Source organism: Nothoprocta perdicaria, unplaced genomic scaffold, assembly GCF_003342845.1.
Source record: "Nothoprocta perdicaria isolate Ctin4 unplaced genomic scaffold, notPer1 scaffold_183, whole genome shotgun sequence".
Lineage (NCBI taxonomy): Eukaryota > Metazoa > Chordata > Aves > Tinamiformes > Tinamidae > Nothoprocta > Nothoprocta perdicaria.
This window is the reverse complement of record NW_020455016.1, coordinates 1,421,678-1,447,198: the sequence shown is the minus strand read 5'-3', so window position 1 is coordinate 1,447,198 and position 25,521 is coordinate 1,421,678.

Genomic DNA, 25,521 nt, shown 5'->3' with positions numbered 1-25,521 from the left:
CCTGCTGGTATATCATGCTTGGCTATGATGTATGATGAAACTGCTAATAAATAAACATCTATTGAAGAAATAAATCTGTCAAATTAACATTTTTATGTTGAAGTCCATYATGACTTTTCCCTTGTGCTCATTTACAGTACTTCCATAGTTCCAATTCTAAAAATGTATTTGAGTGCCTAATTCCTATAAAAAACAGTTGGCATAAAACACTTAAATATCTTTGAAGGTATTTGGGTTCAGGTTTACTAATATTAACAATCTACTACTACTCTGACATTTTCTTTTCTTATGTTGCTTCACCTAACTTTCAATTTGTCTGTTTTGTTTCGCAGTGCCGGTAGCCCATTAATAGAAAGGAGTCATCAAGAATGTTAGAGCAAATGTTAGAGCAATTCTATTTTCTCCAGGGCCATAGTTTACATTTGTTCTCAGGTGCTACGGTGCTCCTGCCCTTGATGACATAAAAGGCTACTTAGAGAACCCTTAGAGAGAAAGCAAAGCAGTCAATGCAATGTCTTCTATTCTATTGCATATCCGGGTGCTAATCATAGAGCAGCTTAATTGTCAKGACGAGAAGGCTGATGCTTTTAGCTCCAACATTATAGACACAGCTGCTTTTGAGGAATGCTTGGGGAAAGGTTTTCTAGAAATTTTAAACAAAGAATAAAATTATACAGAGTTTTTCCTTAACAACAACAACAAAAAAAGGTAAAAGTTGATTAATTTTACTGTTAGATTTACTGTCCAAAATGCACTTGTGCAGAAAACAAAAAAAAAAAATCTCAGCACCTGCATGTATGCTGAGGAAAAGTAGACTGAACTAAACTTGTAGCTTTGGGAAATAAAAGGTGCTTTTCTAAGCATTTCCCCACTGTGGGCTATTAGGAAAGTGYAAAGAGAGATAGACAGGCAAACATACAGGTAGATGATGGTGATTTAAAAAAATTTAAACAGTGCTGAGCAGTATAAAAATGGATATTTTTTTTCTAGCATTAAATACATTTAGCATCAGAGATAGATAGCAAAATGGCATAATGCCAGAGAAGTCTGTCCTTTCAGCATTTAAAGCATACTATAATCTGTCTGAGGCCATAAGGCCTCAGGTCTATTTTTAGCAGACTTAATGCYAAATAACTTTCTTTGCTTTAACTAWGACCATTGGCGTAATCACTAGAGATAGGAGATTAAGGTATAGAACCTTATGAATTATGGCTGTAGTAAATATTGACAATATTGCCAATCTTTTCTAAAATAGAAAATTCTAAAATAGAAAAGAACATTAGGGCTTGTCTCYGATCTCTGCCTCATTTGGCATTAACATATAAAATTACACTGACTTCACTAGAATTTTTCCACATTTAACCCACTATCAGTGAGACCAGATTTTTTTTGCTTACCATTCTGAGGAAAACATAATGACTGAAAAGTTATTTTTTCTGTCCTTTTTTTTTTTTTTTTTTCTTTTTGTGACCAGACTTACAGTCCTACAGAGAGGTGAAAAGTGAAATCCCAAGACACTGTCACCACTAAGGTCTCTGTGCTGGAAGGAATCATATAGTTTCCTGACACTAATGTGAATATGTGAATAGTTCTGTGGGTTTCCTTTTCATTGTAAGATTTTGAGTATTTGAATTCAAGATTGCCTACACAGACATATTGTGAAAAATGAAGTAATCATAAACCTTGACACATTTCTTTATGAAAGATTCTTGTCACAAGCTACTTTTTCTTAAGCTCAGTGGTGAGGTTTCCCACACCTTCAAAATCTATCCTCCCCTTTACGGATGCCAAAAAGATTTAAAATACTTTCCAATGACCCCATAGGGGCACTGACTCAAGATCCCTCCAACTCATTAAAGGGTTCCCACCTCATATATAGAGTAAATGTGTTCATGTAAAAAGTGCCCTGGGACTGGTACGCCGGGGTGGGGCAAACAGTAAGGAATAAGGTAACGGATGCAGCAACTTGCTCTTTCCTTTCTGTAAAGGTGCAGACCTTTATAAACAGAGCAGATCTCCATATTATTGCCACCAAAAGCAGCGCAGCAGCAACATCTCTTTCTCACAGAACTGGGCAGTGAGTTATTTATAGGGGGAAGAGTTTCCTTTTGAGAGTTGTGTCACAGCTGGAGTGAAGTATAAAACTCCAGCTTAGACCAGGAAGAAAGTAAGAAAATAAGACTTCCATGGTCATTATAGTGATCTGATGCACACCTAAGACAGGTCCTGAAAACATTCACATTTGCTAGTAAAATCTTATTTAGATACCTGAAATTTTGCTGTTCTATCATCCCAAAGGGACTACCATGCTGTCAAGCCCTAAAAAGTCAGTGGCAAAGTATTTGGAGATCCCCTAATTAAGCACCAGTCTTACCAGTTCAATCCCACACACATTTCCCCTTCACTCCGTAGGGAAAGAAGTGATGGTTCCGTCTTTTTTCCAGAGCCAAGCAGCTGGACCATTTTGCCTTGTAGACGGACATCTGGTTTCAATACAGYTGTTGCAACTTGATAAAGGGTGCTCATTGGGATTAGATGACTAAGAAGGAATTTTGATGAGCAGGAGTCTCCACATTGTATGAAAAGTGTCTTATTTTCTCCATGTGAGGTATAAATTTGTCATATATTTTGGAGATATCTAATATGTGTCAGCTGAAGCTGAAGCTTATAATGTTAAATAGGCATAAGAACATTTGGCAGATAACCCAAATTACAACCTCGCCACTGCAGTTTCATTAGAAAACAGATATATTAGAAAACTAATCTGTTAAGAGGTGCTGAACAAACTGACACTTGCCTTTAAGCTCTTACAATGTCTGAATTATGGAATTTATTATTATTATTATTATCTTAACATATTTAAATTGAAGTCAATCAAGTATGTATCTGAACTCTAGAATGAATTATTATCACTGTGTCACTGCCTTGAAATCTGTTAATTATCTAGGAAGGATCCATTTGGAGACTTCCTGCACAGATAGATATGTACCATATGCCTGATCTAAAGACTTTCATCTGTCATTTAAAATAAGATTAATCTCTTGAATATCAATACATGAGTGCAGGGTCATGAATCTGATTGAAGTGATTCTAAGGCAAACTCATAATAAAATTAAATACCAGTTCCTTTTTCTGCAGGCTAAAATGATAAGCAGACTTTACTGTCAGGTCTGATGTTTGATTTAATCAGTATTAAATAAATGCCCCCCGGCATGAGAAGAAAAACTGGCTGCCAGCTCAGACTTTGCCTGGTCTAACACCTGTGTGCAGAGCACACCTATTTTCAAAGTAGTTTTCCAAGCGCGTAGCTTTATGACAAAGAGGGAGAGAGGATTAAGTGCTGCAGGGATCTGCAGCATCTCGGGACTACATATTTAGCCACTACATAAGACTGGAAAGCATCTACAGTGTAATTTGGGACACTCAACAGGCTAAATATTCAAGGTGAAACCCTGTCTCCAGTCAAGTCAAAGATTTCCCCTTAGCTCATTATAAGCATCTTCGAGTCCAATTTTATATGGTGTTTAACACCCGTATGTAATGACTGCTCTCGTAGACTGCCAGAGTTATGATTTGATTTCAGTGCAGGCATATCTGATACATTTCATCTTACTGCATAGGACACATGACGCTCTGCACATGTGGGAACAGATCCTTTATAAACTGCTTGTGAAGCCTCTCTTCCATATGAGTGTATTGTTTAGGTATACCCAGAAAGAGAAACAAAGCCTTCGAGGAAGGAAAATCCCTCACACTCATTTCTCCCATCCATCTGCTCCTACCCAGGAGCAGTGAAAGAAAGTTTTTGATACCTGCGCATTGCAATTTTGTTAAGCACTTACGTTATGAATTTTCCTCTGACTAAGTTGAAAATGCATGAATAAGACTATTTATATGATTAGTTACTAGTCTGTTAATTAAAAAAAAAAAAAAAAAAAAAAAAGGATAGCAGCACAGTAAGGAACAAGGAAATCAAACAGTCCTGCAAGGAAAAACAAGCAATAAAACATTCCTATTGATTTCGTAAAACAGTCCCAATAGTTCTCGGAACTTGATTCAGGGTCAACTGTGAGTTATGGGCAGGGGAAAAAGGATAAAGTCCATGTAACAGATAGAAAAATATTTTAAATACAATCTTTAGACCATGGGAAGGGAAAAAAAAATCAATCGCATTCATTGTTTACATCCTGGGATTAGGCCAGTTGGATCATATAGATGTTACTTCAAAAACAGAAGTTCAAATTTGGGAATTCTTTTATCAGTGGAAAAACAAACAAACAAAAAAAACCATTACCACCAACAAAAAAACATAATGATATTGCAATTTCCTGCTAGTTCTCTCCTGAACAACTTTTCCAAACTGATGTTCAACTGTGATGCATTTTTGTTTGTTCTTTCACATATTCCTCTGTTTTTATTCCCTAAATGTTCACTCTTATCTTTATTTGTGAGATCTTTCTATATCCCATCTGAGCATTTAGATTCACAGACACAAATGATTTCTTTTATAACAACCTATCAAATACAGAATATTTATAAATGCAGGGAGATCTGAGTTAAAATGAATGAGAAAGCAGAATCTCTTTTGAACAGTCATCCACAAAAGGCAGAAAAACATCTCCAGCACTTCCTCCCCTACAAAAGTACCTCCAGGTACGGATTGCTCTAAAATCCTAGAGAGAACGTTATCCTAATGTAAGTAGGTGATAGTCTTGTATTTCCACGTGGTTAATACCTCATTTATCTTATATATATATATATATATATATATATAAATATATATATATATATATATAAATATATATATATAAAAATACCTCTATTACTTTTCTGTACAAGGATGGCTAGCATGACTTGGCGATTCTGCAATAAAAACCCACCTTTCCGTCAGCAAGGGAGAGCCTTAGTGTTTTATACTATTTCCCATCACTGCAGCATCGGAGCACTCTCCTTCTCAAATCAGTAGCATTAGGAAAGTAAATCTTTTGTGAGCTGCACACAGCTATAGCTGCTTTTTCTTCTCTTTGCTTTGAAGCTTTGGTAGTACATACTTTATATCCAGCTCTTGGTGATGACTTGCATATTTCTTGGTACTTGAAAAATAAATCTTCACAGCATAAGAATGGCCACAGTAGTTCAAAGCAGCAGACCGTACAGGTCTTTAGAAATAGCCTGAGAAATTTTTCCAAGAATGTGTGAGATACATGAAAAACCTCCCTACAGACACTGTTTCATCTGAATACCACCTAGATAACAGTGATCCTAAAGCATTAGGGTGTGTATCTTTGATCATTTCTTAATCCTTTCTAATGCCACTACCATGGTTCTATTATACATAAAAATTTCAAACCCTCTTTTGACTCCTTGGAAGCTCTTTATTTTTACAAGAAAGAGATAGATAGGTCTATTCATACAGACAGAGAGAAAACAAACACTAAACTCCACAGAAGCTTTCCAAAAAGATTTACTAAGGTTCAGGTATAGACCAAAAATTTGATCTGAGCTCCTTTTAATAGGCCTTATACTACTAAGTACTGCAAGATAACATTAGAAATAGTTTGAGATAACAGTATCAGTAGCGGCTTAGCAAAACACAAGTAGCAATTGCAAACACAGTATGCCTAGCTTACTTTTAGTCATGATAATAAGAAATAATATGTCCAAAAAGCATCAGTAGTAGTAACATTCACAATTTTAAAACACAGGGAGCTTTCAGTGGGTAAATTCATAATGTAGAGCTTCTTAAAAAAAAAAAAAAAAAAAAAGTCTTCTAAGTGTTCTGTCCCCTGATTCCTGATAAAATTCCCATTTTCATGTACCCAAAAACCTTCTTGAAACTGAGACTCTGAGGTTAAGTTAGGTAGCATTTAACTTAAATGTCATACCTTAAAGAGTCTCCAAAATAAACATTTTTCTTTTTTTATTTATTATTTACACAGTTGCAGAATCAATACATTTCTTATTAGTTACAGATGCTAACAACAGCTAGTCTATATTCATTGTTCTTTATTTGCTTATTCAATCATGTACTTGAGATCTTAAGTGAATTTCTTGTAATCTCTTACTATGAGAGCATAGTTCCTCTTAAACAGGTTCCTTTAAGTGTCTGAATCTCCCATTATATGTGGGATTCAACACAAGCACTCTCCTGTCCTGCTGCAAGACTTGGTCACTCTGGCTAACATTGCTTTCTGAAAGAGCTTTCCTTTTTAATGATGTATATACCCTAAAATTTAAATAGGGAATACAAGGAATATTCAAGGAATACAAACTTTTTTTTCAACCTTATTAGTGTATTTCCTAAGGTGATGGCACAGAAAAGCGACCAGCAACCCAATATYTGAAGATTCACACCTGGAAATAGAGGTGCCTTCAACCTACCCTGAAATTACACCTAGCACAGGGCAAATATCATAAAGATATACAGAAGAAATTATAGGCAAAGATACAAAAATAGTATATGCTTACTATGACCAAAATAGTAACAGAATGATTACTTGGATAGTAATCCAAGTCCAATTTAAAGTAACAAAAGTCCCATTTAAAGTAACAAAAGAGTATAATGATTATATTTGTCTACTTTAGATCAGCTCCAGGACATTTTTCTTCTCCTTTGTTTCAAATAATGCCAAGATGTTCCTGTACAGAGTGTTCTTGGGATAAAGCTCTTATCTTTAACTATCAAAAGAAAATCCTGCTGAGGGCAAAGGGTATGTGTATTCAGACCTTTGCTGAGGTCATATTYAGACTCAACCCTTTTCCTCAACACAGATACCTATGACTTACAATTTGATTAGAATGGTAATTTTGTTGTTTTTTTTTTTTTTCTTGAAGGATTTTTGGCTTCCCCACCTAAATTTGAGACTTATTAATGYCCCTTTCAGATGGAAAGGTGGGTTTATATCCTAGTAAACATAAACTTGTTAAGAGCTATTTCTGTATTTAATACAAACAAGTCATTAAGCCACTGGCGATTCAATGTTCTCTCCTGCCTGTTGTGCAGGGAAGAATTCAACTCTCAGGATATACTTCCTTTACAAACAAAAACCTGTATCTCATGTAGACATCTAAGGTGACAGTTGTATTTTACACAAGCATATAAATTACAGTGTGATATGCCTCATTGTGTGTCATTGACCAAGGATGGACATAACACTGTGCAAATAACCATTAAGAGATAGTAGTTTTGAGGCTTCCCTGAATCTGATTTTTGAGGAATATCAGATCCTTTCTCACTCCGCTATGCCACGTGATGGTGGTTAGGATGATAAGCACTTCATTCATTCTAAGCCTAGAGAATGTCCTTATGTTACATGGCTTCTAAGCACAGGTCAGACAGGTGTAACAGATAAAGCCAATAAGCCTCTATAGCAAAACTGCCTTCTTTTTTTTTTTTTTTTTTTTTAAGTTTGATTCTGGGACGGGCTGAGCAGTTCCCGCCTGGCACCATTTTCTGTTCATATGATCAAAGCAGAGAACACAGCTCTCACCTTGACGTTCCGAGCCTCTTGTTGTCACTATAAAAACTTGGACTTAGATCAGTGTTTAGAATTTCTGCTTCATTTATCTTTGAACATTACTACATTGTGCTCATGTGGAAACAAAAACTGAGGCCAGGTAATTTAGACATCCATTACGCCCATTTTCTCTACTGGAAAAATAAAAAGCAGTTTAAAGGAGATTGTTTCTTTTGCAACACAGCCTTTCAAGTTGTAGCAGCCCAGTTAAGAAAGAACAGCAAAARGGTTGTAGAGAGTGAGAACAGATAAAAGAACAGAAAAAAAAAATCAGAATTTCTTAAATTGTCCATACTGACGGGAGAAATTYAGTGGGATGATGTTTTTTGGGCTTAACTTTGCATAGCAGGATGTGATAAATAACAGTTTTGCTGCAGAGAAAGCCTGCACTCCCTCACTACGTCTGGACACCCACGCCTGCTGCTTAACTTTGTGCAAGCTGTGGTGTTTGCCTGAGAGCATGGAGGGCTACTGCAGCTCGCTAAAATGCTACTAAATTCATTGCAACAAAAACAGGCAACTGAAAAAAAAAACACATTACACATTAGCATAAATGGGAACATTACACACATGAGTACATTAGCATAAATGGGAAGAGAAGAAAATTATGCTGTTGAAAGTAGCGYAGGGTAGAAAAGAGCATAAGCAGGAAAATAAAAATGGAGAAAGAAAGGGGTGGAGTGGTCTGCCTATTCCAGGGGAAACAGCTACAGCTAGCAACACCCAACTGTATCTTGAAAAATGAATCCATTATTCTTAGAAAATTAGCAGCACTAGTAAAATAAGAACAATTTCAAGCAATAAAAATATTCACAAGGTCAGAGTTCTTGTTAGTAAGACAAAAAAAAAAAAAAAAAGAAAAAAGAAGAGCAAAAAGTCTGATGTGTGACATTATTTGCATCAAAGCAATGTGTGTTCACATTGCGGACAATTTGGTCGGCAGAATCACGGGGCCGGCACCCCTGCATTTCCACGCTGTGGTCTGCAGCAGGGGAGGCAAGGCATGAGTCCTTTGGCATAGCTCTAAAATCAGCCAGAAAGGCCACCTCACCGTGCCGCATTTGCATCCCGTTGCAGCACTAGCCTTCCATGCAGAACTTCTCAGCATGCAACCTGCACTGCCTGCAACTCCTCCCCACCTTCATTTGACCCGGCGGTATCTCCAGCACGTGGCCCTGGAACAGGAGCTCCTAGCTGAACACCAAAAGTCACTGCAATGCTTCTGCTCAGGCAGGTCTCTGTCTTATTGGTATCATTTCCATGATTAAAAAACAAAYAAACAAAAGCCCTCTTTTCTTATACTCTTCTCTTAATGACAGTAACATCTTTAGGTAGGGAAGCAGGAAAAAATAAGCCTGAAATCACCCACTTCTCACTGATAAGCTGATAAAATGTTGCCACTGATAAAATGTTAAAATCAGTCSGATGCATATCTGCTGCTAAGCATTTCCATAGAAACAAATTTGTTTTTACTGGTGCCTTCCACTTTCTTTTTGTGTTGCCTTGGGGTTAACCCCTGATGAAGCAAAAAGTAACGAAACACACTGCAGTTTAGCTTGGGGTTAAGAAACCTTAAACAAAAAAAAAAAAAAAAAAAAAAAAAAAAAAAAAAAAAAAAAAGCCATTCCAGTTGGGAAATGAAAATGAAGCTTTGTTTCCAAAGTGTAAACAGCAGCATGGCCAGTGAATCATTAGGTGTCCTTTACATGACTGTGCAAAACAACAAAACTGCACATGTGTCTGGAGTTCCTCACGGACAGCTTATTCATGACAAATCTGGGAGTTACTCTCTAAAATGCTGCCTCATCCTGACTTTGCATTTGCTTCTAGGAGTATCACCTAATAATCTTCTGACCTTTCCGAGTTTGAGGTGCTCAGCACTTCTTCTAAGCAGGGCCACAAGCCAGAAAATGTTCAAAGGTTTTGCTGCAAACAAGTCTGCCTTCCGGTGGATTATTATTATTATTATTATTATTATTATTATTATTATTTATTATGCAAAAAAAATCAGCTTGCATCTTTTAAAAAGATCATCTTTTTTTCCCAGGAAAAGTAAACAAGCCCCAATACTTTCCCAGGTTAGAGAAATTTTGTTGCTCTTTCCTTTGTCGGCCGACACCTGACTCTGCGGTGGCTGACACCGATACCCTTTGCTCTGTTTACTTTAAAGAATGAGCCACTGCTGTTTGATTTAGTTTTTATAATGTGTAAGCCTTCCCCTGATCGTGCATTCCAGAGAAAAGGAATCAGAGTAAATATCATGCAGGGTGCCTCTRGAGCCAGAGTGGTGGATGGAAATCTCCCTGGCAAATTTATGTAAGTGAGATTTATGGGGGGAAGGAGGGGGAAAGCATGTGAGCACCAAGTTCCCCTGGCAGCATCAATGTGACAGGTGTAGCTCAGCCCAGCCGGTCGCTTTTCATTTAGCTGTCAGTGCACTTGTTTAATGCTTCTAGCTGCATTGCACCAGGATAGCTTTTTATTCTAAAGGTCAGCCACCCACACCAGAGTTCAAAAAGACATTTAAAACAAACAGAAAAAACAACAAAGCAAAGGTAGCTTTCATCAGTCATGACTAGGACTAGTAAAAGAAGAAGGGATTCATTAATATACAGCTTCTAAATTTTAAAGAAAGAAAATATATACATATATATATAGAGGGGGGGAATATGAATTGCAAAATGAATAAGATATAAAGGGCTACRCATTTCCTTATACTTGTGTCTGTTTGAAATACTCAGGGTTACAGAGTTGCACAAGGGGGGATTTCTGTATTTGTGTATTCCAAATAATCAGCATTTGCTGAATGGGACTTCACTTTTCATTTTTAAGGGAGAAACAAGGACGCTGATCTTCTCTCAGGAAAACTCAATGCAGTAGATTAAGGTGGTAGGAACCACCCCCCAGACCMAAGTCCTCAGTTTAGAAGACGCCATCCAAGGTATCACAGTGAAGATGCCTACCCTAAGTACATGGCTGCTCTGGCATCTAAGATGAAGGGAGCGATGAGCAACTCCGTGTCCAGCTACCCAGGGCTGCCAGATCCTTCCCCCACATTACTGAGAGGAACAGAAAATGAGCTGCAGTAACCAAGTCAGACATCAATTGAAGACCTGTCTGTATAGCTCACATAAACCACTCTATCAGCAAAAAATATCCCCTCTCCTCCCTCTATTTTTATATATTTTTTTCCTTCTCCTTTCTCATCTCTGGGAGGCGGTAGCAAAAGAACCACAGCAGCCTTTTCCAAAGCCTCCGATCCCTCTAGGCAGGGATATTCCTTCTCCCCCCAAATTGCCTGTTTTTATGCTGCCAGATGAGCAAAGCAGCCACTATGGCCAAGAGGATTGGGAATAGGGTAACAAATGTAAAATCAAATAGATTTTTGTTGTTGTTTTGCCTTTGCAAAAAAAAAAAAAAGAAAGAAATACAGCAACAGCTGCCCAAGATGTAAACACAGTCTTCTTTAGCATGGAAACCACTTACACGGTTGTTTGAATTGGCTTATCCTCAGCAAGGGAAAGAAGATGTTTATATAAATCCTACACTTCATCTCAGATAACAGCACAGTGACTTCTTAATCCAAATGATACTGGGCCTGATGCTTCCTGCTCTTTGTGTGCAGAATTCCTAATGAATTTCCCACATCAGAAACGGGCTGCTGATATTTTTCTAACTGCATTTGTCTAATGCAAGAATAAGCAGCCCTTCCCTGGGCAGCTCTATTCCTCGGGCACTGGGAAGTGATTTCATGATACCATCCTGCACTGCGGTGCTGAATGCATCTCTAGGGATGTACAGCATCCTTGAGATGGTCCAAACTGTCCTAAGGTAGAAGGAATACACACTCAGCTCTCCTTTCAGGATTTTGAAGCTTATGCAGTCATTTACAGCCACAGAAAGGAGAAACTGCAAAACGTCCTACCTGAAAAAAGAACAGGACAAAGAAATCTGCAAGTTTAGGAATATCTTATTCAATCACTTTGAATCTGGAGAACTGGACTCTGTCTCAGGAGTACACATATCCGATATCAAAACCTTTTAGGCTGTTTCACATACCATAAAGGAGGAAGTACACACGTACATAAAATATATATGCATACCTATATGTAAAAGATAAATTAAAAAAAAGTCTCTTTCTATTGCCTTTTTTTTTTTTTTTTTTAGTTTGGGCCTAGGGTTAGTGGTTCTTTTTCTCAGAAAAAAAATAGAAAAGAAAAAGATTCACTGCAATTTGCTGCATTTTTTGTGCTTCATGATAATGAAAATATATACAAACATATATATTATATATAGGGATTCCAGCTAAAAGCTGGGCTTGCAAGTTTTTCATTTTGTTTGTTTGTTTTGTTTGTTTTGTTCATWTTCAGTTTGTTTTTACTTCTTGTGGAATACTGAAATATATGAATTTTGCTATCAATTTCAGAGGCATTTTGAATTAAAAGTAACTTTTAGCATAACAGCTTCATCAGTGGCATTTTGAATGCATATCTTTACAATCATTATTAAAAACAACAAGCATTTCAAGGTATTCCAATACTTCTTCAGTGCCTTCACAAAACCTATATGACGACTTAGCTTTAAGTATGTGTCCCTGTGCTTTGCTGCAGAGGAGCCCCCAGACCTGATGGAAAATGGCATCATTGTGATAATTTCAGGCTTAAAAGGAGGAAGTAAATTACACATCTTATATCTTGCAAAGGATGGAAAATAGCACTTTTTTTTCCCCTGAACATATAAAAGCACTCTTTTCCTTGGATTCTAAGTGAATTAGTGGATTCCTTGGATTCTAAGCATGAATTAGTGATCATCAGCAAAAGCAAATAAAGAACAAGAAAAATGATCAAGAAAGTGAATAACAGAAGGATAAATAGATGCCTTTCTTCCTACAGCTTTACTGAAATGCTTTCAAACAATTGCCTTCCCACCAAGAAGAATTCCTGAATGATTTTGCAAAACAAAGTCAAATTGCAAATGAAAGCAACCCTCTGACAGTTAAAGGAGATATATCCAAACTCAAATCCGGTAAAACAAAAGGGGATAGGGGGAGAATGTGTGGCTTTTTAAGAGAAAAGGACAGACAGAGGTCTTTAGAGGGCTGGAAATAGCTGGAGAGACATAAAAGCACGTTTACTTCCTGCAGCTTCAGTGTTACACCTAGAGCTTTGGTGTTTCACAAGCCCAGAATTGGYGGCTGGAGCCTGTAAGTGAATTTGTGCTTTAGTCTTACTGCTGCCGTATGACATATTGATAAAAGTGCTTTCCTCAGAGCTGGTATATCCATAAACCAATCTTTTTGCGCAAAGCCAGGGGATGAAGGCAGGCTCCCGTGTTTGTGCCCTCCGCCCAGAGGTGTCTTAGGAACCAGAGGTGATGTGCAGGACTCCCCAAACCTGAGCACACCTGAGAGCCGGGCACTTCACTAAGCTGCGCCCGGGCTGCCCTCCCACCCAGCTCTGCACCATCTGGCTGCTTCCTCTGCTTGCTAGGGGCTGTCTGACACCTATACCAGGGGCGCCTTTGAGCAGGGACTCACTTCTTTGTTGCTTGCTTAAGCTGTTACCCAGTCTGTAAAAAACACTTGGTACAGCCCTACGTGTAGGACAATCTGGATTGCTTGGGATTTTTCTWTTTTAAAAATATTTAATTTGGGTTTTCAGGCAATCAGTTGTGAGGTATTTGGAAGGCTTCCATTTTTGTGTGTAATTGCACATGGGTTGGCCTGCCTGGACCTTGCCTCACACACAGTTCCTCCATCCACAGAAGTGTCATGCAAGCAGCAATAGGGAACCCATTTATAAGAGAGGAGCAGGAGCTTATCAGCATGCAAAAGCCCCAACCACAGCCAAAGTCATAATCATTCAAGTGGTTCATTTCTATCTCATGAGGACCACTCAGCTTCTGGGATGTAGAAATGAGATGGAGCACCAGGCTGAGTACTTTGAGAAAAGCTGTAGTTAGGGCCACTCTGGTTCTGCACACAGTTCTGCTTGTGCACATCATGTCTCCAGTTTGCACTGGCAAATACCTAAGGTCCCATCAGGGATAACTGCACAGGGCTGTTGATTCAGGAGGACAGGGAAGGCCTCCCAAAAATGTGCCAAAACATCTATGTCAGTCTGTAAAACCCTGGTCTGGAGCGCAAGTAAATGAAGTGCAGCCTGACCCAGACTGAAAAGACTAGCTGCAATCAAATGCTATTACCAAAACCTGCACAAAAAAAATAATACAAAAGAAATGTATTTATTGCCTGTATTTCAGGAACTAGACTGAATAAGCAATGAATGCTGCTTACTGTAGGCCAGAGAGAATTCTCTGCCAGCATGAGATTTTATTTGTGGTTTAATTACGCTAATTCAAGTGATCCAGACCTGGAGCTCAGAGGCTTTAGTTCCACAAACATTTTAGTCTGTCACTTATGCCAAAAGAAGCAGTCCCCTTCTCCATTGCTTGTTTTTTCTCTGACTCCACATTGTCCTCTTCCTTGTTCTGGCATGGAGATGGGCATGTCTCCACCATGGTCCAGAGAGGGGAGCTGACTCACCTTAACAYCAGCCAAGCCCTTTTCCTGGCAGAGCTTTCCCCTGGATTGGTTTYCCTACCCAATGCACTGTACAGCTGTGTGCAACACAGGGGATGATGGCATGGCATAGGGTCAAGAAGGGGCAAGGAGAAAGCAGGACTTCTTGTTTTGGTGACAGTTTTTCTGCTTGTTTAATGTGGCTATAAATGCTGCAGTGGAATCTTTGGGAAGTGCTGCAAGTGGATACTTATACAGCATATTTATTAAAGTGATTGCATAAAACTTACAGTTACAAGGCACAAAGACAGTATACAGCAATACGCATTAGACAGGTTTAGACATGGATCAAACTATGTCAATTCTGACTATCCAAATCTGGAACTCAATAGTTCCCAAGTGTTGGCATAGAATTTGTGAGTCATAATGGGAAAGGGACCTATGTCAAAAATAATAATTTAGTTTTCCCATAATCTATTTTCCCATATTCTATGACTACCAATAGATACAGAAAAACACTATTGAAAAAGACCTAGTGAAAAAAGACATTCCAAAATAATCAATCTTATTTAAAAAAYGGGCTAAATAAAGAATATTTATTTTTCTTAGCTAAGTTTTGGATTGTCTTTAATAAGGGGAAAAAAAGTGTTTTTCTGGGATCAAAAAAACAGCAGCTAAGCTGCTGGAAAGAATCCCTGTAGAGTACAAGTAAGAGCAGCAAGGAATTAGGCTATGCTGTTTTAAAAGGCTGCTTTCACTGATTGCAAGCTTGTTCACTGGACTGCAGCGCATTAACACCAGAAGAATATTGGACTTTTTTTTGCAGTTCTTAGAACTTTTGTGTTCTCTGGCACTAGTTAGAATAAATAATAAATGCCTCCGTTGCAACATTAATTCTTTTGCATTTCTTACCCTGCCTGGAATGGACTGACCTGCAGACAACTGGCTACCTGGGCACAAAAATGGGTTTGTACATTGCCATTTGGATCTTCCATAACACTGATACCACCAAATGTTCATGTCATATGGCTTTGGAGGAGAACAGACCTTTTATTCTCCTCCTTCCTTTTCCAGACGCCATGACTTTATTGGGTACTTTGTGGTAGGGTAGAGATTGCAGGAGAGTAGGTCAATGAGACCAGATACTCAGCACTTGCTTTCCTTTGTCTTCTTGCCACCTTCTCTCCATACCTCTTTCTGACTCTCTCACAGCTCATGGCTCACTCTGCTCCCCTCTTCCAACCTGCCTTTCCCCTTGCTTTCTTCTCCTGGAGGAATAGTCACACCAGTCTCTCTGTCCCAACAGCSCTTGTCCCCAACAGCCCCCAACAAGATCCTGCCCAAGAGCAGAATTGYGACCATGTTGGGGGACAAGGAGGGAAGATCCACTTCCAATCAATCCCTTTCATGCTTGCTATCTGGAGGAATGTACATGTTGCACCTTACAGATCAGAAAATGTAGAGCGAAGGGGATAAGGGTGGAAAGAGACCCCTGAGTGCAATGCCATGTGGTCAGCACACCGCAGATCAGAGGACTGGTGCTGAAAAGGCCGCACAAGCACTATCCCTTAATATTGGTATTACTTGATATTTGACATGTTTGGAGCTGCAGCATGCCATCTAACACTGGCCAACACCAATGTAGGTCCTTCTGGAAACAGGCAAGAGGAACAGAYTGTTGTTGTTGTTTGGGATTTTTACTGTCTTTTAACTTCTTTTTATTCCCCCTGTAGTGAGCAAGTAGAGCAGATACTGTACAACACTAGGCTGGCTATTACTGATGAGCAGGCACACTACATCTGCTTCTCGTCCCCTCAGGCAGTGGTCCCTGGCTCTTGGCTCAAAGACAATGTGTTGAAGACCAGATTCCTCAGCATTACTTGGAGGCATCAGAGAAGAGTGCAGCATCAGACAAGGCTTATAGATCATTGCTTTAGTATTTATCCCAGGCTAATTGAAGTAGGAGTTCTGTGCCTGGGATCAGATATAAGCTAAAAGAYATCAAAAGGTAGAAAATTAAGGAAGTTGATAAAAGAGGAGCTGGGTGATTATAAAGATATCTAGTACCTGAAAGCTTGTTGCTTTACTGACAGAGTCCATCAAAAAGAAGACAGGATAGTTCTTAGTCCTTTGCCTTCAATGCCTGTCACAAACAACTTTCCCAGGTTCACAAAAAGATAGACACAAAGTAAGTAATAATAACAGTAATAGAAATAGCAGTAGCAATAGCAGTAGCAATAGTAACCTGTCTGTCTTTTAACAGAATTAGYGTGAGTTAGAGACTATTTCTTTCCGTCTGTCTGATTATATCACAAGGTAGAATGATTTCAGGCAGCCAGATGCAAAGTGAAAAACTTATAGATAAATAGATAAATAAGTAATGGTTACACACAGACAAATTAATCCTCTTCATTGTACAACCCCATTGTGGTTAGGAGAGAGTTGATCTATCTTAAAGRATCTTATCTTTAAAACCATAGTTTGCATTCAGAAAAATCCCCTAGGCAGGGTGAACACTCTTGCACTGATCTCCTGTATGGAAAAGCAGGAGAAATCCCRTTACTGGCCTTTGGGAGTTTCGTTAGTTCGGTCACTCTTCAAGTGTAATGTGTCTGTCCTGTGCTCTCTCAAGCTCACCTTCGTGCAGGCAATGCACTTTCAACCCTACCAAGCAACTTTCTAATGTTCTAAAAGCTGCACACATCTCCTGTGTGCAAGGAGATGAGTGCTTGTGTGCTGCTGCAAGGCAAGTACCTGCAGCAGCACAGCTTGCTTTGCAAATGACCRGGGCTGCCCCACAAAAAACCTCTTCCCTCCTTTGCTTCACATATCCTTTTCTCAGTACACAAATGTCAGCAGTTGTAACCTACTGTAGGGAGGCATCTGGCAGCGATGGCTGCCACAAAGGAGGAGGTTCTTGCTGAAGATGCTCTGCCAGCCGTGTTGTGCAGACTCCTCTTCTCAATTCACATTTTCTTGGCACTTTACACCCCTGTCTGACTGACTTTTAAATAGGCAAAGAATCAACCCAACAGATGGGCCTGGTGGCAGGCAACCAAGGCTCAATGAATGTGCATTGTCTGGGCGTGGGGAGTCAAATTGCCAGTCCGGAATATCCAAATAGCTGCCCGTCACCAAGCTGTGTGACGACAGGGCAGAGATATGCTACAAACAGCCAACTTCGAATGTCTTTCGTAATAGTAGCATTCAGAGACACACATACACAAAAAAAAAGTACAGTAAAATGGTGTTACAGCTGACAACACTTCTGAGGAATTCAGGACAGAATCGAAATGGAGAGGCGAGTTGGGCAGAAGGGTGAGTTTCCTCCCGCTAAGGGACTGTTACGATACCTTTCAGGATCACATGGGGAGATCCTCACTTCAAACAGGGCAAGGGAAGCAGGAGAGAAATTTTACCTTTTGTCTCTCAGAAGCCCTTTAAAATTCACTAAAAGATCTAAGACATTAAATATTTTTGCTAAACAGATCAACAATCCTTGAACAATAGGTAGTGGCCTCTGCATGCATTCTGTGGGTAGAGTAGACAAGGAAGACAAGGAAGTCTAGTTACCAAGGAAACATTTTTTTTAACTTAAAACATAGATTGTCGAATAGACAACGAGATGTAATAGTTATTTGGAACAAGTATTTTTGAAAAGAGAATTTGGAACCCTTTAAAAAAAAATCCTCAATATGGTCGAGCAGGTCGAAAATACTGTAATATTACCAAACCTGACCTACTAACCTAGCAAAAGAGTAGCCTCATTATATAAGGAAAGGTTATTATGTTGCAGTGCATAAGGGTTTACCTGAAAAGAATGTAAATTTGGGTGTTAATTAGACAAGCATTTCCTTTCTTTGACAGAACCAATCAATCACACTTCTTTTTTCTGTCCCAAAACAAGGAGATGTTTTTAATATAAATCTTTGAAGTCCCAGTGCAACGTCTTTATAGGAAGAGGAAATTGATCACAGCCATTTACCAACAGAGTGGCTCTGAAYGTAAAGGACCTGTCTGGCAAAATTTATTCACTAGTTCCTTCTCTCAATCTAAGCTTGAATGTATTTGATTAAATGAATAAAAAACTATCAGCTTGCAGGAAAAACATACTTCAGCCCTGGGGTATGGAGAAGGGTGCACTACATTTCTTGCTTTGTATGAGCTCCTGTTCTTAAACAGCCATGTGAGAGCCACTGTAAGTCCTTGCAACATGTTGGACATCTGWCCTCCCGGATTCCCATCCATGAGACCAGCTCTCCAAGTCCAGACAGCTACAGGTTGTCTTCCACTGCGTGGTGCATTGCCCCAGCCATTGCTCCCTGAGCCTAAAAAGAACTCTGTGTCCACTATAAGCAAAGCAAAGCTGATCTTTACATCTTCTTGCTTCACAACAGCCCTGAGAATACAAAAGCCAGTCACTGAGAACTGAAAAATCTCTTGGTGCATATAACCCAAACGGTTGGTATCTTYGTTGTCATTTTATCCTTTACAGAAACAAAACAAAACAAAACACAGTTATACAAATAGTTATTTCTAGGAAAGTTAGGAAAGTGCAGTAAAAGCTGTGAAATTATTAGTTTCTTTGCATTTTGTCTGATCAACCTGTCAGACCTCATCTACACACACAAAAATCTGAATCCTGTGTCTTTTCTAAAACAGCACCACCAGCTAGAGCAGCAATACAGGTATTAATGCAGATCTCCAGCATTGTTTCATTTGAATTTCTTGAGTTATAGAGAAAATTATCTTTTCTTAGCAGTATAGAAGACTTTGCCTCAGCTATCCTTGTGCTCACAGTGGATCTAATGGATCCTCACGCGGATCACCACTGCTAGCAGTGGTGGATATATCACATAAATACACCATTTAAACAAGATTTGAGAGAAGGCATGAAGGAACAATTATAGTGGGCTTACCAGTCTCAGGTATAACCAAGCAATTCTGTTGCTTTCAGTGGAGTTGCATAATAATAACAGTAAACAAAACTTGGCTCAGAAACTTAAAAAAAAAAAAAATCCCCAAACCACAAACAGTGTGCGGTTCATTTTGCAAACAATTACTTAACTCACCAATATATCAACGATAAAAACAAACCTCCCCCACTTCCAAACAACAACAACCGAAAAGCACTCGGAAAGCAAAATTGCCTGCACAGCATAAATGACACGCAAATAAACCAGAACAGGAAAAACATATTAATGAATCTTCTTTCGAGAGGTAAACAAAATATTGGCCTCTTGCCAAGAAGGCATGCGTGGAAATCAAGACGGGGATCCCAGAAAGCAGAGCGGCTGAGGATAAAGCCTCCTCATGCTGCCAACGAGGCAGACACAACCCGAGCGATAGCTGCGCCGCACGCGTTAGCAGCAGTGACCGCCGGGGAGCTGCGGCACCAGCTCTGCTCTCCCTCCTCTCCAGGATTCCTGCCCGGCCCTGGCAGTGGGATGAGCACCATGGCAGAAAGCATCAGCGTGGCCTACGCTTGATGCTCGGTGTCATCAAGCTGCCCGCGCTCCCTTGCAAGCGAGCGGCGGGAGACGAGCRAGCGGCGGGTGCATTGCGCTCGGCTCCAGGGGCCCCGGTGTCCGAGAGCGCTGCGGCTCTTCACGCCCGGCCCCTGCAAAGCCGGAGCTGTGGGGATGCTCCTCTCTGCTTATGGGGCACATTGCTCRGGGATGCAAAGCGCTCTGCTCAGCCCGAGGTTTTTGCTTCTGACCTTGGAAGCCTCCTGAAAAAAAAAACAGGAGTACAACAAGGAGTATGAAAAGTCACCTTTTCTTTTCCTCAGAAATCTTTCCTCATCATGTTCTGGAGCCACCTTGCAAATTAATGCCTGAAGAGAGCAGTTCAGAAAGAGCTTCATGGTGCGCTCTCCCTCGCTAAGGCTCAGTCTCACCAACTAATGGGGTGACTTCAATGTGTGCACTAATACAGACACAGTTTAAGTAAGGTGGGAAGATAAAATCTTCAGCAGCTGTTRAAAATCAGACATTTCCTTTAAATTTCTATGCCTATTTGTGTGACTAGCTTTTTTCTCCTTGCAGATTTTCTGTGCTAGAGGGCAAGCACAGTAGTGAGGCACTAATGTCAAACCATACAAATAAACAAATCCCCCCCTATCCAGTGCACAGCAATCTGTACCCTGACAGCTGTCAAGCTGTATCTCACCACACACAAACCTGGAGATGTCTTGGGTAGTACCAAGCCTAATCAAGCACTTAGTAGAGCATCCATTGATAAAAACAGCTGGGCTGAACAGCCTGGAGAATTTCATTCACCAAGTGACAATGAATCCACCAGCGCTGAGAAGAGGCCTCCTTTATATGCCAAACTGAGGAAAATCACACCCCAGATGAAAGAAAAAAAATGCTGGAATTTATAGTCAGGACAGGCTGGAGGTTCTAAAGGCAAGTCCAAACATAAAAGAGGTTCTTCTAGCCATGATCCCTGGGTATCTCCCCTAATCTGCAACTCTCTAAATGAGCAATGCTGATCACAGGTATAACTGGGAAATGTAGCTCTCGGCACATCACACAACAAATGTGCTTCTTAAATGAGAAAAGAGCAGGGTTACAAACTGAAAATTACAGTTATCTTGAACTTCTTTGCAGTACAGCTATTCTAATTTTGAAGGCACTGGGCTACAAATGCCCAATTATAAATCTAATTTTCTTTACTCCTTTAGAACAGAAAAATTCTAGGGTCTGTTGACTTCTGAGAAATACAAAGTCAATAAAGTAATAAAATGATTATATTGTCCAAGTGTTTCCTGTGAAATATTAGAATCATTATTCATAAATAATAATAATAATACAGAATCCRACATTAGGATATTAGTCATAGTGCATGAAAGGCAGAAAGGAAAAAATGCCRTTCAACTTCTGTCAGTCTGTTACTAAAAAAAGGCCGCTCAAAATAGAATTACTTCAATATTTGTTTTGGGTTTTTTTTTTAGATAAATAAGAWGAAATTTTAACCTTTACTCTTCTGAAATCCTTTGAGGGACAATCRTTTATCTGCAACTGAAATTAATATTGTACCACTTTATTGATTCATTGGCTAAAAGCACAGATTGGTCATGGAAATTCCTTTCTGCTTCTATTGACACATTGAACAGGAACAACAGAAAATGTAATTTAAAAGCAGTATAGCCTTGAGAAAATGGAAAGTCGTTGTGAAGTCTGACATGAAGGAAGAAAAAAAATTCCAAGTGTATCCTACTTAAAAATCAAGATGTTTATATAGAACAGTTAGATAGACACGATAAATAACTTACTATAATTACATTTCTTGAAGTACTACTCAAAGATATGTTTGGCAAACTTATACTACAATATAAAAGGTCTTCACAGGTCATACAGATATATATATATATCTTTATATTTTTATATATATATATGTGTGTGTGTATACATATATATATATACACACACACACACAGACACACACACACACTCAAACAACCTCCCAGACCCCTCTGAGTCAGACCTTCAGTTGCAATAAATCATCCTGAAGGCAATGGTGGCACATTCCTAATCTGCAGCCACCAAGGCTGCGGCCCCAGGGTTTATCTTCGTGCAACAGCTTGTGATATATATACTGCAAATTGGCAGCACCGAAAGGGCAACTGGTGGGTACTTGTAGGTGATCAGAGTGATCTGACTACGGGCCAGCTCAGTGTGAGCCACTTGCCCGGCTCYGCACTGTGACAGCAAGCCCGTGCTTATACCCTTATCCCATGGCAAATGCAGGGTAAATTGAGGTAAGTAAGTGCTGCTTCACAGGAGRGGAGTAAATATCTCAGAGTGATTGTGGGGAAAGATTAGTGAAATGATACATACTAATCTTTGTGCGGTGGAGTTGCTGCGTCCCTTATTCTCCCCTTATCTCCACAGCTTGTTTACAGCATATACACCTTAACATGAACTATGGCAAGTATTCTTATCACACAGGACCAGTCTCCAGTGCTTTTTCGGGATGAAGGCACTGGTCCCACAGGCTTGACCACCCAAGGTCACCTAAACCAGCCTCAGTGCGGAGGCAGAGGGAGCTGGGGGAGTCCCAGGAGGTACCATGGGGCCCGAGCCCTCCTACCATCCCGCAGCAGGCAGGAAGGCTTCGTCTTCCTCAAAGTGGGGCTGCTGCCTCCCCGTAGGAAATGAGACTGGCTCTGGGAGAAGCCAAACTTATTTGGAGGAGGGGAGGAGAATGGTGGTGGTAGTGGTAAAATCATGATGTTCGGTTATTAGTTTTGCTTTTAACTAGATAAAACACTCTTGAGCAAATGACCTGAGGTTTCATTGAGAGTAACCTGTCTCATCAGTTCAGTTCTCTTCAGCATCTGCTTCTAATTCAGGTCAATTTCCAGTTAAAAGTTGATGTTACAGAAATTATATACATATATATATACACACATACATTTGCTTTTCTAGGAGTTTTTAGGACTAGCTGTTCTGTCAAAGAGGATTGCAATATGCTCTTGCATCACGACTTCAGATTATACCTTGGAGAGCTCGCTGAGAAGATCTGGGAGACTTTATCACAGTCAGTTAGTATACAACCTCATCTAAAAGAAAAAAAAAACATGTCTGGATGAGGAAAACTTACTTGTTTACCTGTTTAGGGAATTAGGACATTAATTAATATAAAATCTGCTATTTTACTGTCAGATTTTCCATGCAAAAATATTCCTGTTTGAGATGTAGTAAATTAATCCTTTTATACACAAGTTTCACCATTTGTTCTGATATTTTGAATTAGGAATACACATAAGGACAGTTGTTTTAGGAAACTCTAAGTCATGTTGCAAGATCACAGTCTGGACCCTCTTGCTTAGGCAAAATTGCCATTGTCGGAGTTGTCTAAAATAGAATAGTCAGCCTGGATGTTTACCTGTAATGAAGGTTATCCAGGTTAACGAATAAATAGGGAAGTAATAACTGTCTGGATACAGCCACACTGGCAGACAGGATCCTTACTTAATGAGAGCAAGGTTTTTTTTTAGGAGCAGTAGCAGAAATTCCAGAGGTGGAGACAGGATATTATTTTAATGTTTAATTCCTATCAAAGGTAGGAGTTTCATTTCCTTAGTCCCTCTCCGAAAAGTGTGTTTTCAAACAAAGGAATCATATTTATTTATCTAGAATCTGATATTCATATTAATAGCTGTTTCAAGGTGTGTCTAATTCCAGCCTCTGCATCTTCCATTTAAAATACATAAACATAACCTGATGTTTATATCCTCTTCTTCAGGTAAGAGCTGACATTTTGTCAGTAGAACTCCTTGTCTTCTAAATATAGCTTCTAAACTCAGTTTATTATTTATTATCTTTTTTTTTATGATGTGAAGGAATACTACGGATCAAACAGACTTTTCAAAAACTTCTGGCAGCCACACATTTGATATGCTGCAGTGTGTTGCCTAATAATRACAGGAAAAAAATTATGAAGCCATGGCTCAGATGCAACAACTTTATGGGTTATATCCATCCCATGGGACACAGTTTCCCTGCCCCTTGTTTAAACATCATAGTAATCAGGGATTTCTATTTTCAAAAGTGGATGGTCACATCGTATGTCCTTGTTATTTTGGTAAAGTGCTGAGATACGTCAAAGAACTATGTTTCCAAAAGTCAGATTCCCATTAAAATGTCACGGATTACACCCTTGAATAAGAAATGCCAATTACCATCTGTAAGTGTAATATTCAGGGCTCCTATAGAGCAAATCACCCATTCATTAAATATAGCCTCTACTTGCATATCCTTTCAGAGATTCTCCTCATCTAAGAAAAGCCACGTCCAAAAGTGAGTTTTACCTCGCATCTTGACATCTCTGCAAAAGTTGACTGAAGTGTCTCAATGTGGAAAAGATATCTGGGAAAGACCGAAGCAGTAGAAGTGCATGAAATATTTGGTAGGCACTTGCTTCTCACAGGGTATGAAGAGTTGCATCTCTGGCCAAATCTGCTCCCTTCAGCAATGGCTCTTCCAGGGGCAAAGACTGAGCCAAGTGAGTCATATTTCCTCCCTCAGAACAGAACCAAATGTGCACAGAATTAATACACCTGAAATCTGAATTCTTTCTCTTCCTCCCAACATCTTTCTGAATGGAAAGGAATTTAAACAGTAGGAACAAGTGCTAAGAAAATGCCTTGCCYTTTCCTATTCTGGTTATTTAAAGACTGTTGCAATAGTCCAACAGTCCAGGGTCACTCTGAACTGGAGAATTTGGGAAAGCATCTAAGCTTCAGGCTGCAGGTATATGCTCCAGGTAGCCTCCTTCCTGTTGTGATGCCAGGATGTCTRGAAAACATTCCCTGTGATCACAACTACAGAAAGTAACTCTAGGTTCCCACTGACCCTGGAAGTCATGCATTGCTCCGAGGTCATTGAGCAGGACAGTCACTGCAGTGCAGATTTTGTTCAGTTTGGAAGCAGGTTTCGTCGCTCAAAACTGTGCTGTGCTGTGGATGGGCTGAGTATTCAAAGGCTTCCTCTGCTACAATCATCAGAAACCAAACATACCAGAGAATCTGACACTGGATTCCTGAATGTCTTTCCAAAAAGTCCTTTTTGATGTTCTCAYTCACTTATGACAAGAGACAGGGACAAGATACTTTAAAATACTTCTAAGTAATTCTCTGGAGCCATCTCACACTAAAGCAATTGAGGTGCTCTACTCTTTAAGGATGTAGGCACTGTGAGAAGCACAGGATCCCCCCCCCCATCACAGCTGAGGTGGTGATGACAGATGGAAAGAAGGTACTGGGTGCTCTCTCTTGGGCAGCATATTCATTATTTGTGACTTTGGTTTTCATTCGGAGGCTTATACTGACATTTCAATGKCCAGAGGATGAGCGTTTTTTTACTGTGATGGTGACCTAGCCCTGGATCAGGCTGCCCAGGGAGGCTGTGGAGTCTCCTTCTCTGGAGATCTCCCAAAACCCGCCTGGATGCCGCCCTGTGTCCCGTGCTCTGGGTGTCCCTGCTGGAGCAGGGAGGTTGGACTAGATGATCTCTAGAGGCCCCTTCCAACCTCGGCCATTCTGTGATTCTGTGTGAACCTACAGCAGTGACAAGACTACCCTTTCCATTCAAGCCACATGCAGAGAAAGAACTCAAGTTTGCCAAAATGATGCAAGTTCTTGTGTTTTTAAGGAAAAAAAAAAAAGAAAAAAGTTATATTAATATGATCCTTCAAGCCTCCCTCAAACATAAAGTAAGGTAAGCATGAAGGTGTCAGCCCACTTTGAGGTAGATGTTTCCAAGAGAACACCAAGAGCATGGCCCATGATGGAATTTCATTCCCAGTACCTTTGAAAGTGCTGGGTGAAGAGCTGGTGTCCCCGCTGTGCCAGCAGGCCCCRCACAGCGCCACAGGAGAGCTCTGCTCGGACACCCCCTGCTGCAGCGAGGCCATAAAACCAACATCAGGCTTTTCTTGAGCCTRCTGCACGTGAACGTGCCCCATTCACCGCCT